This window comes from Anopheles ziemanni, chromosome 3 (genome assembly GCF_943734765.1).
Source record: "Anopheles ziemanni chromosome 3, idAnoZiCoDA_A2_x.2, whole genome shotgun sequence".
Lineage (NCBI taxonomy): Eukaryota > Metazoa > Arthropoda > Insecta > Diptera > Culicidae > Anopheles > Anopheles ziemanni.
Genome location: NC_080706.1, coordinates 78,523,813 through 78,531,980, shown reverse-complemented (window position 1 = coordinate 78,531,980; position 8,168 = coordinate 78,523,813). Strand labels below are relative to the sequence as shown.

General features: G+C 43.8%; 1 non-coding gene across 1 annotated transcript; it reads left to right on the top strand.

Annotated features, from left to right (window-relative positions):
• Window positions 1-3,207: 3,207 nt before the first annotated feature.
• Window positions 3,208-3,280, top strand: Trnar-acg (transfer RNA arginine (anticodon ACG)). The gene has a single exon. It is a non-coding gene; the product is annotated as a tRNA-Arg (tRNA).
• Window positions 3,281-8,168: the final 4,888 nt, after the last annotated feature.

Sequence of the window (8,168 nt, the reverse complement as noted above, 5' to 3'; positions counted from 1 at the left end):
GCTCGGTCGGGTTTCCTTCATTCTATTTTTATTATGATTTCATTCCTCCACCGCTCTCACCCCCCCCCCCTCTCGCTTTCTCCCCGTGTGGAAACTCTCCACATCCTTAAGCCGGACTCGGGGGCATGTTGCGTCGTACGTGCGCGCTCCGGAGGTGGGTTTTTATGCTGGGCCCCTACCGAAGAGGGTCGTTTAATGTCCATTTGTTGTGCGGACACACGGACACGACCAGCACCAACCGGAAGGAAGTCCCTTTGACCGGCCCCGAAGCCGGAAGTGCCGGCGGAAGGTCGTCGTAACTCTCCCATCAGCTTCCTAGATGTCCCCTGCAGATACGGCCGACTACGAAAGGATGGCCGGTGCCGGTCTGCGGTGTATCTCTGCGTACACATCCTCCTCCCCCACCGCACGTGAGACGTTCCATTTTATTGTCATAATCTTTTTCGCATCTTTACCGGCTTCCGCTAGCCCATCGGGTGAAAGTGAGTGACAGTTCGCGCAGCACGATCGATTCTGGCGCAGGGTGGTGGTGGTGGTGGTGTTGCCCGATACGGTGGCGTGATTGAAGGATTTTATTGTGCAAGGACGCCCTGCCGACGACGATGCTCGAGCTCAGATGGGTTTCGTTTCGTTTCACTCGAATTGGCTCCTTTGGAGCTATTTATTGTCCATTGCGGAGCTTGCCGTTCGGATGGGAAAGATATGTTTGAACAGTTCGTAAAAATAAGATGCAGAGTGTGCAGTTTTGTCAACAAGATTTACTATTGTCACTTTTTTTTTTCTCTGTACCGATCGGATAAATGACTTTTATTATTATCGAGATAATAAAACAAACTAATAGAATGAAACAGACATACGGGAGGGAAGCAATAAACGGGTCGCTTCAAATGGATTCCCTTTCGGTCAATTCGATAAAAGTTTAAACGCTATTTTAGGAATCCGTTCACTTTTTTAAATTGGTTGGACCAGAACAAAAAACAAATATTTGTTGGAATCAGGTATTAAACAATTTCATAACTAAAATATTTGATTGCAAAAATTGAGTTTATGCATTTGCCTATTTTAAGGACATAATTTTGAGAAACTATGGTAATTATTTGCTTTTCCATGAAGTAAGAACTACTTATTTTTGTGTAGCATTAGTTGTATTACACAACCTATTTAATCTTTTCGGGTCGTTCTCCTAACTGTTACTTCCACTAATTACTGTTGACAATCACTTTAATGGGACAATGAATTATTTATTCTCTATATCGTTTTTATTTAGATAAATTAAAGTTCACTGTAAATTTAAAACTTTGCGCTAAATGAGTTTGTTCATAAAATGTTTCCAACCAAGTTGAGTTTATAAAATGTGATCAATCAAATTTAATTCCATGTCTTTAGAATTTTTAGCAAGAACGACTTTTAAACAATAATAACCACGTACTTTTATGGAATACTATTACCATTTTTATACCTATCATGTTGAAATGCTGTTTTGTTTTATAGACAATCACTTTTGCATAAGCTTTCAGCTACAAGTGGTCCAATGAGTAAATAAATCAATTAATTTGCAATTTCATTTAAACTTTTGTGAAAAAATGTTTTCAAATGTATAAAAGGTTATGAGAGGGAACAGGAGAGAGACACTAACAGATTTTTAAAATTTTTATGCAATTTTCGCCTATGGGCGAATAAAAGCCGCATTGGGGGAGGGGGGGGGGGGGAAACCTGCTACCGAAACCATATATTTTTCCGTATTTTCCCAACCTCATTATGTAACATATGAAACAGGACACTTTGATCCCTTGCCAAGGGAAGGAAGAAAAAAACACAAACCAACCCACCACGTTAAAACCACAAACGCTGGCTTCCGTCGTACGCTGGTACCGCCCGGAATTGGGCGCATACAACTGCTATTATAATCCGATTTCAGCCCGTTTCCGCGTTCCGGCCAAAAACCACAGCAACCCAAAATATCAACTTCCGGTTCGAATGGCATCAATCAACGGTGGACAAAACGTGAAAGGCAGCGCCACCACAACCGCACACATACACACAAACACAGACACACACACATACGTTTCACATCGCGTCATGTAACAACGGTTCAGCTCCAACTCCTTTCCATTTTCCGTTTGTTTCCGAAGGAAACTGAGGGACACGTGACCAGCGCCCGGTCTTTTGGGAAATGTGACACTGTACAGTGCGACCACATACCCACTTGCGTTTGTGTGCGTGTGTGTGTGTCCTTCGTGGCCGCGTGTCAACGTAATCGCTGTCACGTTGCCGGGATGGACGCGATGATTGGTGATTGTTATTTTTAGTGATAATATTTTCAATTTCCCTTTTCCCAGCACTTCCGGTCCACGGGTCCGGGCGCCGGTCCTTCCTAGCGCGTAAGGGTAGTTTTTGGATCCATCCATCCGGCACCACCCTCGAACCCCCTGTCCAGAAATCGATCTCGGAGGATGTGTCCGGTTTACCCGCCCGGGGGGTTTTCCCTCACCCCTTCGATTGGGTCGATTTTGCAATATCCGTTTTACGTTAGGACGCCCGGATTTGCGCCCGGTGGCTATTTTGCTCCCGGACCCGACAAACGACCCAAAACGACGTCCAGCGTACTACGGATGGTTATTAAATTCAGGAAATCGTGTGCTGATTTACGGTGATCGAATTGCGACACGACGGCGTGTCCTCGGGACCGGTCAAGCCGGGAGTGTAAGTTAGCAGTGACCGGCGGGATTGACTTCGTCCGAGGGAGCGTCGGACGGAAAATCGATCGAAGAAGGGACACACCAATCGCACTTCCTGGTCACGTAATACAGGCTGCAGCTCGTGAATCGCGGCGAGAAGTTTTAAAACCCGTAGTCCAAACAAGTGATAATTTCGGCTTGTTTCAGTATTAAACACACGTGGCCGGAAATTGAAAAGCAAATGTTGGTAACCAACAAACAAACAAAGCCTAACTAGGTTTATGAGTTTCACAATCAGGCGTCCGAAAGTTTTGCTAAGCAATCCAATGTTTGTAAAAGCGATGGTTGTGCATTGATAAAGCCAAGTACGAAGAATAGTAGTGATTCAATTTGCTACACATTTTCTAAGATTAGAACGGGGAGATTGTTACCACAAATCAGCGTACACGATCGACGCTTTTCAAAAATAGATCCACATCAGAAAACAAACTACTAACAACACTCTTTACTTGCGCTAGTTATTCAACAGGGTCCTGTGGCGCAATGGATAACGCGTCTGACTACGGATCAGAAGATTCCAGGTTCGACTCCTGGCAGGATCGGCGAGAGACATTCAATCTTTTTTTTTCTCACAACAGCAAATGCTAACAACGATCAAAGACCTTCACAAAAAGATAACAGCATATGGTAGTGTGTGATGAGAAACGAAAAACAAATGCTGTTGTTCATGTCGTCAAGCAATCTATTATTAGATAAGATACATTTTTGGCGTCCTTGACCCACATTTGGCCGGTGGAAGTGACCGATAGCAGAACGAACATCAGCAGAATCAGTGCGTGTGGACGTGTTTCTTGGTGACCCACAAACACAACGGCCATCATCACACCGCTGTCCCACCACACACCACACCATGTCGCGCTTATCATGGCGATTGTAATCTTCGCTTCGCTGACCATCGTCGTGACCAGTTTTGTCAACATCGAACCTCTCCGTGCCGATTTCTCCCATGCTATTAATTTCATCCTTTTCGTAGTGAATCTGTTTTATTCTCTCTCATACACATACACACGCACACCAACACCAAAATAAAGACGTACCGGCGAAGATGCTTCGGTGGACATCATAATTTTCTGGTGCCACAAACGATGGGCCCGTGGTGGCGGGAAGATGAAAGCGTTCGGGAGGAAAGCAACATCGGGGATTAGTGCTCTTCTGCTGGTGGAAAAAGGGAAGCCGGGCCAGCAAAAGACATACATCATTCGCAGCGCAAAAGCTGCCGCGATTCGGCCGAAAGCCTATCGGAGATATAGGCCGGGCGATAATAAATAACGATTATAAATTATGTTTTTCTGCTTTTGCGAAGTTGCTTTTATTTTTAGCTTGTGCTGTTTTTTCGGTGCGATCGAAATAATGACGTAAAATTTGTTGGTTTATAGTTGTCGTGTAAAAAGGGAAAATACTACAAAAAAAAAGTTTTACTGAAACTTATGTTTGAAATCAAAGCGAGAAGTAAAAATAAACATAAACTTAGCAGGATTTAAATTTAGATCAATTTAAAAGGTGAACAACGTGTTTTTTCATCTTCTATCAAAAACGATCTCAGCAGGCTGAAGGAAACAGCCTCCTTTTCTACCAAATGGTCCCAACAAAAAACCTAAGGAAGAAAACCGTCTTTCTAAAGGAGAGATTATGAATTATGAGCCATCCTGTTCTCTTGTTATCGACGGTTTCTATCCCGTGAAATGTGAGCAACACCAAGAATAAATACCTCTTGTAGAATTTGATTCGGAAGACGATTGGGGAGATGAAAAGAATATCGAGTTCTGACCCGGCGTGGAGAAACCATTGGAAACCCGTTTTGTTTGGCTCGGTAATGTGCACATTTTGGGACCCCGAAATGAAAACAAACAGTTAGTCATAATGTCGGCCACCATGTCCTCGACGGTGTACTTTATGGGCTTTCTCCGTGGGACCTGTGTGTCCTTTTCGGCATTCGTAACTCATTTCTGACACCGAGAGGTACCATTCTATTAGCAGCAAATGCTCCCAGGGGCTGACTAGACCCGGAAAAAACCCCACACAAACACACGCACGCACCCGTTGTGACCTTTACCGGGCAGAGAGTGTCCTTTCTGTGTTCTTCTTTCTTTTCGTCCCATATCGAGGGCACACGGCCTAACGAATGGACATAAATTTTTCTGCACGTTTTAATTGAAATGCCGCCGGGGAAAAATGCCAATTCCCACCCGAATGCCTTTCATGGTAGAGAGCGACAACAACAAAAAAACAACACGAAAAACATCCACCCCAAACGGGGAAGAGGATAAATAATGGCACAAAGTGTTGACATTTGCGGTGCAGTTCCGAGGGTAAATCATCGCTATTTGATGATCAACGAAAGGGTCTAAAAATGCAACCACTTCTGTACAGGGGATTGAGGGAAAAATATTAATAAAAAAAAACGCTCAATGCGTTATGACACAATCCACAATAAATTTGATTCGCTTTAGCTGTTGCGTCGCGTTGCAAAAATTCTCTTATCGTACACAAACAAGCCGGGAGTAAATGCATTGTATCGAGTTTCAGTTCGATGTAATTTTTATTGAAAGCATACCGCATAAAATACTAATAAATTACACAAGTGACATTTTTTTTTTGCACGATACACTTTTGTTTTATGGTTAAAGCGGAAAACCAGAAACAATTTAATTATCGGAGTCAGTGCTGTCATTTAAATTATCCTTTGTTACTGATCAACTCGACAAACTGCTGGTTGTTACAAAAAAAAATAAATGACACAAGCTTGTGTTCTGTGAAATGATTTTCCTGGTGCTTTTCTTTTAGGCAGCTCAAACTCATCCTGTTAATTGCATCCCATTTGTACAACTGGTTATAATGAATGGTGTGTAACGGTTTCACAATGCCGGCCTAAGCATCGCTAGCTGCCAAAGGTTTTGACAAGTCATTAATAATGCTTTACAATAATCTCATCCGGAGAGAGATCCTTTTTAAGGAAAACCCTCATTGTGACTACCCAACTACCGAAACAATTAGCGCATGAGAAAATGCTTGCCTTTTTAGCACCGATTTCCGTTTGATTTGTCTTCTTCAAGTGTTTGATCATTTCTCAAACCTTAAAGCCTCGCTGGTGAAATTGCATGACAGGACTCGTTACCGGGAGCTCACAACACTAAGGATATTTACCTCCCAGATCATTTAGACACGCAGTCGAGTGTCCTTTTACACTCTACCTTGTTCACTGATGAGAAACTTGCATCTCTGACGTGAGTTTTGTGCTGGGAAAATAAATGACTGCTTGCTAATCATTCATACGACAAAACGACGATGGAGATTGATGCAGCTTTGGAATCCTAGGCGAAGGGTTTCGGTAGAACCGATTGCAAACGAACGCCGTACGAAATCAAAACGGCATCAATCAGACATTCCGGCATCCGGGGTGTTAGATGACCCGAGGACGTCATCCAAGGGTACACGTGACGGGGGCTCTTCCGTCGGTTATAAGACAATTAATATCCTCAACCGTGACCAGCCCTACGGCAGAGGCCTTGACGAGAGATTGACAAACTGCTAACTACTCTTGTAGGTACATATGTCGCAAGGGCACCAATTCCCGGTCGGGCAAAAGCGACACTGTTGCTAAGTCGAATGCATTCACTCGACCCGGGATGCGTTTTTATGCGACGACCTTTTGTTCCCTTCAGTACCCTCCCGAAGGGGGATTCCTGAAGATCCTGTTTGCGCGGAAATCCCGTGTTCTGTTAGACCAAAGAGAAGAAAAACTAACCCACCGGTACCTCGCCAGCTGAAGCGCCTTCTTTTTGCTCGGTCGGAAACATTCGAGTTTAATTGTCGCCCTCGGGCGTAGCTAATTATAAGCTGTCGATTCAAATGTCGATACAAATGGCGCACAGAGCCGCTAGCCGTTCCGGTTGGCGATGTCTTGTTGATCTTTTCTTATTTTATATTCTTTGCTAAGCATTTTCCCGTTCTTGTTTAACTTTTCAATCAAACGTCTCCTAGCCCGAGGGGCGATCGGCAGTAATTGGACAATTACTGCTGCCATTTCTCAACGGGAAGCTAGGTCTAAACATAGTTCGAAATAAGTAGAATTCTCCAGCCAAGACTATACGCAACCATCGTTATCCTGTGCGATATCTTTCTAATTTCATTTTTAACGAGTACATTGCTTGCAAATAACTACCTTGTTGTTCGTTGTAAATGTTTTGTTCGCAGAAAAATCAATTGAATGACTTGCGCTGAAAATAAAAAATAAACGGAATAAAAAAAACAACAACTTTTCCACCACCATCGCCAATCACAAGCACCAAGAGTAAAACAAAAAGCCCCCACCAAGGTTTGGGCTTCTAGTTTTGTTTTCTTGTTTTTTACTTTTCCACCAACATCCCAGGCCTAATCTCAGATGGCTTTTCCATGGATTCCAAATGAACTGTATCGAATTTCAATTACGGTCCTTAACGGAAAAAAGGCGGCCCTGGCACAAAAAAAAAAAGGATTCCACTCGGTACAATGTCGCAACGCCGTAGATTTTTCTTTCACTCCGGTTCGATTCGGTACGGATGCTTGACGTGTCCTTTTGTCCGCAACTGGCTTTCCACGAGCCTGCGTGCGGCATTTGGAATCGAAGAATTGTTTTTTTTTCCCCACTTTCTTTTTGCGACCAGCTGATCGAAGCAGGACGAAAGTTGAGTGCACGGGATGAATTATTCATTTAGGGAAGAGAAAAAAGGAAACGGGTAAATTATTACCACCTAAACCCCCCCGGGTTTGATAACGAATGTGCATACATTCGACACATGCGTGAACAAGGTTGGCTCCGGAAACCTCCGGTAGGTAGGTCACCGGGATTAGGTCCCCGGTTCGCGAGAGCTGCGAGTGATAAATGACGTCCTTCTTGTAGATGTTTAAAATGTCATTAAGTTGAACGGTTTAATCCCTCTTCCCTCCCGGTGGGACTTGTGAGAGTTTTACAAACTGATGATGCTTTTCCTTGTTTTTTCTTTCCATTTGCTTAGCTCTTCCTTTATTCTTGAAACTTCTCGGATGCAACTCCGACCAGCACCAGTAAGCTGGCCTAAGAAGAACACTATTGAAGTGTTCGTTTTTACTTCCAGGGAGTTTGGTTGAATTCCGAAAGCGAAAGCTACCCGGGACGAATTCTACCAGCAAGGTAGCAACAGTATCCTGAAGCGATAAGGAAAGGAGAGGAACAGAAAAAAAACAGAACGGCACACAACAACAGCCAGGGAAAAGTTCTGCAAGCGGGAAAACTTTTTGCGTAACCCAAAACCATAAATTACACCTGAGCACTCGGAGACCATTAACAGCAAATGGAGCGAACAAAGAAGGAAAAGCGGCGAGCTACCGTACTGGTCCCAATGCTGCATGGCGCCCTTGCGTCCCTTGTTTAGGATAATTGTTTTCATCGGCGAGCGGGCGAACGGTACATGG